Raw genomic sequence first — 9270 nt, forward strand, 5'->3', positions numbered from 1 at the left:
TCATATCATGCGTTCCGGCCCCAAAACCTGGACCACACCACAAAAGGAGGGGGTGTATCCATATTCATAAAGGATACCCACACCTCTAGGTTGGTGGCAATGCAACCATCCAGGTGCAACTAACCATAGGCAAAACTGCTCTACATATTGTAGCATGCTACAGGCCACCCTCTCAAACTCAGGAACCCCACACAGCCTTCCTGAAGACACTGGAGGGTATAAATGTATCTCCAAACACCATCATATTGGGTGACTTCAACTACCCGAATATAGACTGGGAACATTACTCAAGCCCTAACTTTCTAGCCCAACGGTTCCTGGAGTTCATAAATTCAAATGCCATGGAACAGCTAGTCACTGTTCCCACGAGAGGAGAAAATATACTAGATCTCATTGTCACAAACATGGGGACAAAATGCTCCACACGGAAGTATATCCCTCATTGGTGAGATCTGATCATAAACTAATCTCACTGGAAATCCACATCCTGCCCCACCCCAAACAAAAGACCATAGTGAAAACTTCTCTAAAGCAAACTTCACACTACTCAAGACTGGTGTGGTATCCTTCAAGGCCCCTGAGCCAGTGGAAACCACAACCCAAGCTGCGGAAGCCCTTACAAATGCCTTCTATGAACACCTCCAGGACTGCATGGATCAGGCAATCCCAAATAAAACCAAGACTCTTTCCACAAAGGGCAAACGTCCAGTCTGGTGGACCCCAGCCATTAACAAACTTTACAATAAGAGGAGAAAGCTATTACATGATAGAACAAAATCCATAAAGGGAAGTCACCCCTGATCATTATTAGTAAAAAATACGAGCACTCATAAAATCAACTAAGGCCAATTTTGAGAGAAAAATTGCCATGGATTCAAAGGACAATCATAAGGCCTTTTTCAGCTATGTTAGGAACCTGGGTGGAAACTCCCAGATATGCTCAGAATTAGTCCAAAATGATACAAAATCACTGAACCCACAGACATTGCCAACATACTGGCAGACAGGTTCAGTGCAAACTTCACCCTCCCCTAAAGGAGAGATAACTATCCCAGCCGAGTGTAGCCTCCCGGACATCTCAATGGCGCAGGTGAAAGCTGCTCTCTCTAAAGCTAAAACACAGCATCAATGGGACGGATGGTGTCCCCGGCTGTGTGCTACGAGCTAAATGAGGAATTAAACCGCACATAAGGCAGCTGTTTAATCTCAGCCTTACCACAGGATCGTGCCCAAGGAGTGGCGTCGGCAACTGTTGTCCCACTCCACAAAGGCGACCCTGGTAATTACGCCCCATAAGCTTAACAAGTCTAGTCTGCAAAGCTATGGAGAGGATCATAATGGAGCTCATAAACAAAGATATAGGGGACTTGCAGACATTGGACCCGACCCAGTTTGGCTTTGTCAAGGGAAGATCATGCCTTTTGAACTGACTTCTTGAAACAGTCACCAAGGCCATTGATGAGGGAAAGGCAGTCCATACAGCCTACCTTGACCTTGCAAAGGCTTTACACAATACTCCACTCGGGTATTGTAGAAAAACTTACCAGCTTAAATGTAAACCCATATGTCACAAGATGGGTTGCAAACTGGCTTAAGGACAGAACCCACAGGGTTAGAGTTGCTGGCGCTGTGTCAGACTACAAGCCGGTCACAAGTGGTGTCCGCCCCTATTGTTAGGCATCTACTTCTCAGAAGTACAGGCCAACATAGGAGGACTTTGGCTGACAAAGTTTGCAGACGACTGCAAACTGGGCGCCATAGTGGAAAGTGCATCAGACACGGATATCCTTCAGAAGGGACTCATGGAAACAGATAGCTGGTGCCAGAGCCATGGCCTGAAGTTAAACGCCAAAAAATGTATAGTCATACCAAAACAAGGTAACCCCAAGCTACCATATAGGTGGCAATCCACTAAGCACAGAAGAGGTTATCAGGGAGGTTGACAGTGGCCTTTCTTTTGACACTCACATTGCTAAAGTGGTTAGAAAGACCTTCTACATTGCCCACCTGATCATGAAGGGATTCACATCCAGATCTAGTGAGGTCATTGTTCCCCTGTACTCTTCACTTATCAGACCAATGATCGAGTACAATGCCCCATTCGGGATGTATCTCACCGACATCTGCAGCAATTGGAGAGACCCCAAAAGTTCCTCACCAAAAGGATAAAGGGACTCCAAAATCTGTCATATGCTGCCAGATTGAAGAAACTCCAGCTCTATTCAGTCGCATACCGTCTGCTCAGAGGTGACATGTGCCTGACATACAAGGCCATGTCCAACCCGGAATTAATGGACATGCTCCACCTCAAAAATCCAAATCCACCAAAACCACTAGAGCAAGCGACTTAAACCTTAGCACGGATATAAATAGGACGTGCTGGAGGGATAGATTTATCACTCAGAGACTCCCTATGCTGTGGAATAAAATCCCGGTCCATGTGAGGCAGAGCACCTCGCTGACTTTGTTCAAGAGAAATCTAGACCTGTGGATGGGAGATCGTAGGTTTACCCTGGGAATCATCTCTGTGTCACTGCTGGACAGAGGCACAACAAACTAATGGGCACAGTATTTTTTCATATAAGGGGTGGCGTAAGCCACAAAAATTTGGGCTAGGCTTATAAATGCCTTAGGGCAGATAGCCTAGTATAAACCTATGAACCTATGAACCTAAGAATACCTAGATGGTAAGCATTTATATTGTAGACTTTATAAAGACTTTCAGGTAAGTGAACTGGTCTTTCTGACACCCTTTTTGGTCACAAGGGCTTACAGAAATTATATTATATCCAAATAAATCATGTTTTGGGAAGTTAGGATGCAATCCATGGGTCAGAATTGAACCTAGGCTCCTAGAACCTTAAGGCAGACATGCTATCAGTCAGCTGCCATGTCAATGTAAGCTGTTAAAAGGATTGTTGCTGAGATAAGAAGACAAGGCATTTCCCTGTTCATGATATGACAACAAAGAAGGAACTACACACATTGAGTTTTAAGTAATGATTGTAATATGGTGGTAGGGAGGAAGGTACAGCCTGATAATGGCAGCCTCAAGAAACTAAAGTTAGAAAACATCAGAATTTTACAGATTTAGTGAGGAGATTGAGGAATGATAGCCTAAAGATGAGACGCATTTGAAGTTTCTGACATCTGGAATGACTGAATTCTAAACTGCAGTTCAGTTTGCTAAATGTTTGCTCTGTGGAGTAAGCACCTCATTGGTTCTTTCAAGCTTTTTTTTAAAGTTGTTTCAGGTTTCAACTTTGTTATTAAGAAGTTAACTTGTGAGTGTATCTGCCATTTCACACTGAGCTAATCAGAGGAAGATGGAGGAAGGGCTCTGAGCTAACTAATCTGTGATATATAATGTTAAGAATCCTGTTTTTTTTGCTTATTTCTGAGTTATTTATAGCACTTTTATTTTATTCACTTTGTTTGAGGTATTAGTTAGAATTTTCTACAATTGTTAAGCATTTGGTTGGGTTTGTTTGTTCTGATTTCCTGCTAGGAGTGTATCATATAATGTGTTTGCATTTAAAAGCATTCTCTAGAGTCTCCTTGATCCTTTATCTGTTTAAACAGTTTTGCAGGTTTTTTCTACCTAAGTAGTGTTGGCATTGTCCATATTCAGGCCTGTGTGACAGGCAAGTGTGATAGCCATTTCTGTGCATTTAAAGTGTTTTTTTTTATTGTATCTGCTTTATTTTCTGAAAAAACAAAAAAACAAAAAAAGATACTTGTTTTCCCACCTTTCTAAGCTAGTATAGTCCAGTTTTCAGGTGCTAAATTCAGGGCTGTGTTACAAGTTTCTGTGTTTGCCCATACCTTACTTGGATAGAATGAAGTTTCTCTGTTCACTATGAGAGATGGAGCTTTGAGCAGCATATCTGTCCCTGGAGGAGTGGTTTCAGCCCAGAAATTAGTAGTTTATTGGCCATTTTGGACTAATTTCTATCTCTTTCCTTTCCCGGCTATAAAACCCGCATTTGCAAGGTTTTTGTGCTAGTATACAGCTCAGCAAGCTCCTGCCTGGTGCCCTGCAGAGTTCTACAGCAGCAGAGAGACAAAAGAGAGACTTTGGAGTGACCAAGTATCATTTTTCTGCATTTCCTTGCTGCCTTTAGCTAATTTCACCTAAGGCACCAATTTTCTAGAGTTTCTGTGATTTAAAAAGCTTGTTTCAGCTACATATTGTACTTATTTTACTGCCTGCACTTTAACAAAGTTGTTATTGTGTTTAAATTACCTGTTTAACTGTTGTAGGCTACACACACAAGTGTGATAGCCATTTCTGTGCATTTAAAGTGTTTTTTTTTATTGTATCAGCTTTATTTTCTGAAAAAAAAAAACAAAAACAATACTTGTTTTCCTGCCTTTTCTAAGCTAGTATAGTCCAGTTTTCAGGTTAGTGCTGAATTTAGGGCTGTGTTACAAGTTTCTGTTTGCCCATACCTTACTTGGATAGAAGGAAGTTTCTCTGTTCAGTGTGAGAGAGGGAGCTTTGAGCAGCCTATCTGTACCTGGAGGAGTGGTTTCAGCCCAAAAATTTGTAGTTTATTGGCCATTTTGGGCTAATTTCTATCTCTTTCATTTCCGTGCTATAAACCCGCATTTGTGCGGTTTTGAGCACCAGTTAGTTAGGGTATAACTATTCCCGGCTCCACAAAGTGTACTCTTCAATTTTTCCCTTGGAACTATACAAACTTTCAACTTAAGCACTCAAACCATTCACTTCTCATCCCGGCACTTGCTCAAAACTCATAGCAAGCACTAATAAACCTTAGACCCCCCTTATACTGTAGAGAAGGACAAGGTTCTCTATCTGACTTTACCAGCCAATCAGTAAAACAGTTCACTGTACCTATCCAGGCATGTCCAAAGGGCAGTTTCAAGTGTACTCTTCGGTCCCACTGGTGAATCTGGGCATTTTGAGGCAATGTTACAATTGCCTGAATCTGGGCATTTTGAGGCAATGTTACAATTGCCGCATGTACACAGACAACCCTCTCCTCCTTCCACCAAACACTAATACATGCGAGAGATGCAATTATACAGCCAAACTGGAGGCTAAGCTCTCTCAACCCAAGACTGGACCAGGCAGTCAAGAGGAGAAGGAAATTACTTGCATCTCACCACCAGTCTCACATAGACCTATGAAACCAGCACTGGCAAAAACACATATAAATACACAAAAACATACTTGCGGGCTCTAAATAAAAATCTTCAAAAGCAACAGAGACCTCCAAAGCAGACATCCAAGCAACCTCCACCCCCCCAACACAAACCATGAAACACATACATCACAAAACCAGTGAGCCACACAATCACAGCCCTTAAAGCAAAATAACATACCCAACACACTAGTAATAGGTGACAGATACAATGACATCCCACTCACTAGGCTGAACAAGGAGAAGATTACTGGTAGCTGCCTGTCGGGTGCCATGATCTGCCACATAACACAAGCACTCAGGTCACTCCAGAACAAGTACAAAATGACTCTGTCATTGTCCATGTTGGTATGAATGACTTGAGCTGTACCTCCCTGGACTACATGAAAAGAGACATGGAGGAGCTCTCGGATCACTTAGCCCAGGCCGGTATGACCCTGACCCTGAGTAGCATCCTGCTCTCACCAATGATGATACCATGGTATAGAGAAAAAATTATCAATTTCAACAATTGGCTAAGCTTCTGGTGTCATTCAAAGGAGATCCAGTGTCTGTCAGCCTGGGATGACATGTTCGACAAGCCACGCTGCTTCGCTAGAGATGGCTTGCACCTGTCACCCTTAGGCTTTCGAATACTGGCCAAGGCTCTTGCCACCCCCATAGTGCCTTTTTTAGGCAAGGCTCAAAAGACAAACCCACCGCCATAAATAGCACAAGTAACAAAAAACTGAGGGCAATGCAACTCAATGCCAGAAGTCTAAACCTCAAAATGCATGCACTCAAGGCACTCCTCAGTATGGAGAAAATTGATATATGTGCAGTAACAGAAACTTGGTTTAAGGCTCCAGAGAGCACCCCGGCACTACCAGGCTACAACTCATACCATACATTTAGGCCACAAAACCCGGATGGAAATACAAAAGGTGGGGGAGTATCCATATTCATCAAGGATACCCACACCTCCAGGTTAGTGGCACAGCACAATGCTTCAGAGATCATCAACGTGCAACTAACAATGGGCAAAACTGCTATTCAAATTATAGCTTGCTACAGATCACCTACCATGTCCCAGGACCCCCACTCTGCATTCCTGGAAACACTGGAAAACATAAAGGTTCTACCAAAGACCCTGATATTGGGTGATTTCAATTGCTCAAACATTAACTGGGAGAACTACTCAAGTACAAACTCCCTTTCCCAACATTTCCTAGAATTTATAAACTCAAACACCCTGGATCAACTGGTCAACACCCCCACCAGAGGTGACAACACATTGGACTTGGTCATCACTAACATGGGTGACCAGTGTTCCACACCGGAGGTCAACCCCTCACTAGTTGGATCTGACCATAAACTAATCACTCTGGATATCCACATTCTGTCAGCACCACCCCCGGTCAATGAAACCACCATGAAAAACTTTTCAAAAGCAAACTTCACATTACTTAAGACCAAAGTGGAAAGTTTCAAAACCCCCATGCTAAAGGATAACCCTGTCCAAGCTGCAAAATCCTTTACTAATGCACTCAATGGGCACCTACAAGAATGCATGGATCGTGCTATCCCAAACAAAACCAAGACTCACTCCTCCAAGAAAAGGAAACCAGTCTGGTGGACCCCTGCCATAAACAAGCTATACAACAGAAGGAGGAAACTAGTACAGAAAAGAGTAAAATCCCAAGAAGGGAAGACATCCCTGATCAGTATCAGCAAGAAACTATGTTCTCTCATAAAATCATCCAAGGCTAGCTTTGAAAGAAAAATTGCCATGGACTGCAAAGATAACCACAAGGCATTCTTTAGCTATGTCAAGAATCTAAGTGGCAATTCTCAGATCTGTTCGGAGTTAGTGCAGAATGGCACAAAATACACTGAACCAACTGATATAGCCAACATTCTGGCAGACAGGTTCAGTGCAAACTTCACCCCCTCAACCCCAAAAAAGGGCCCATAACTATACCAGAAGAATGTAGTGCCCCTGAAATCACAGACACTCAGGTTAAAACAGCCCTCTCCAAAGCCAAAAACACAGCATCAATGGGACCAGACAGTGTCCCAGGCTATGTCCTAGATGAGCTCAAAGATGAATTAACCCCTGACCTAAACACACTGTTTAAACTCAGCCTCTCCACAGGCTATGTGCCCACAGACTGGAGCACAGCAACGGTTATTCCGCTTCACAAAGGTGGAGCCACAATGGACCTCGGGAACTATCGAACTAAAAGCCTGACTAGCTTGGTATGCAAAGCTATGGAGTGCATCACCATGGATCTCATTAACAGAGACATTGGGAACCTCCAAACACTGGATCCTACCCAGTTCGACTTTGTTAAGGACAGATCATGTCTCCTAAACCTGGTGGACTTCTTTGAGACAATTATCAAGGCTATAGATGAGGGAAAGGTGGTCCACACAGCCTACCTAGACCTTGCAAAAGCCTTCAACATCATTCCCCACTCAGGTATTATAGACAAGCTCACCAGCCTGAAGATAAACTTCTACATCATGAGATGGGTTGCCAACTGGCTCACGGGCAGAACCCACATGGTAAGAGTTGCAGGAGCTAGGTCTGACTCTAAACTGGTTACAAGTGGCGCTCCCCAGGGCTCAGTCCTTGGACCCCTCCTGTTTGACATATACTTCTCAGAGGTACAGGCAAGCACAGGAGGACTATGGCTGACCAAGTTCACAGATGACTGCAAACTAGGGGCTATAACTGACTCTCCAGCCGACACAGACAGCCTCCCAAAGGGTCTCATTGAGACAGATACCTGGTGTCAAAACCATGGCCTCAAGCTAAATGCCAAAAAGTGCATAGTCATCCCCTTTGGAAAAAACAAAGTACCCACAAACTACCACATAGGTGGTAGCCCCCTAAATACAGAAGACGTAATAAGGGATCTGGGGAAACAAGTAGATAGTAATCACTCCTTTGATAATCACATTGCCAAAGTGGTTAGAAAATCCTTCTATGTGGCCCACCTAATCACAAAAGGGTTTGCATTCAGATCGAAAGAGGTCATTGTGCCCCTCTACTCATCACTCATCAGACCCATCATAGAGTACAATGCCCCATTTGGGATGTGCCTTACAAGACACCTGCAACAACTGGAAAGACCACAGAAGTACTTCACCAAGAGGATCACTGGCCTCAAGCAGATGCCCTATGCAGCTCGACTGAAGAAACTCGGTTGCATACCACCTACTCAGAGGTGAGCTCTGCCTGACATACAAGGCCATGTCCAACCCAGAATTGATGGACATGCTCCACGTAAAGGAAACTGTATCCCCTCGAGCCACATGCTCCAAGGATCTAAACCTCACCACAACAATAAATAGGACATGCTGGAGGGATAGATTCCTGTCCCAGAGACTTCCCATGCTCTGAAAAAAGATTCCAATCTACAAAAAAAAAAATAAAAAAATAAAAGTGATGGTGGAAAAGTTTATCAATCAATCAATTAATTAATTTTGACAATTATTGCTTTATGGTGTAAATGGCAATGAAATAAATTAGTGTTGCTAAAATCTTCATTTGATTCTGAAGAGGTCTCCAGTGCAGAGACGAAAGCACTCAATCCTGTTTTTTATGTAGTTGGAATAAAGTTTACACTTCATTTTCATTCGTACTATATTGTCCTTGGAATTATTGGTGGAGTACTGGGAGTGAAGAAGACAGCCTTTATTGATCCATGTTGCTTTTTTTTTTTTTTTTTTGGGTTACGTTTGTAACCTGTGGAAGATTCCAATCTACATTAGGCAGAGCTCCTCGCTAACCCTCATCAAGAGAAACCTTGACGAGTGGATGGGAAACAAAAAGTTTACCCCGGGGATCACTTCATTGGCTCTAATGGACAGAAGCACAGGGAACTAATCTAAGGGGGTGGCAAAAGCCAACACATTCTGTCTAGGCTTATAAATTCCTTCGGGCAGATAGCCTAGTATCTACCTATGAACCTATAAAAAAGTGTGGTGTGTTTCTTGTACATGGTGCACTATGCCCAGATCTTTGTATGCAAATGTGGTTCAGTGTTCACTGCTTGTTTGCTAATTTGCACAACAATTAAGTTTGAAGAGTTTTATTTACTAAAGGTGGACA

The sequence above is a fragment of the Protopterus annectens genome, chromosome 2.part1 (genome assembly GCF_019279795.1).
Source record: "Protopterus annectens isolate FY-2018-M chromosome 2.part1, PAN1.0, whole genome shotgun sequence".
Taxonomy (NCBI): Eukaryota; Metazoa; Chordata; order Ceratodontiformes; family Protopteridae; genus Protopterus; species Protopterus annectens.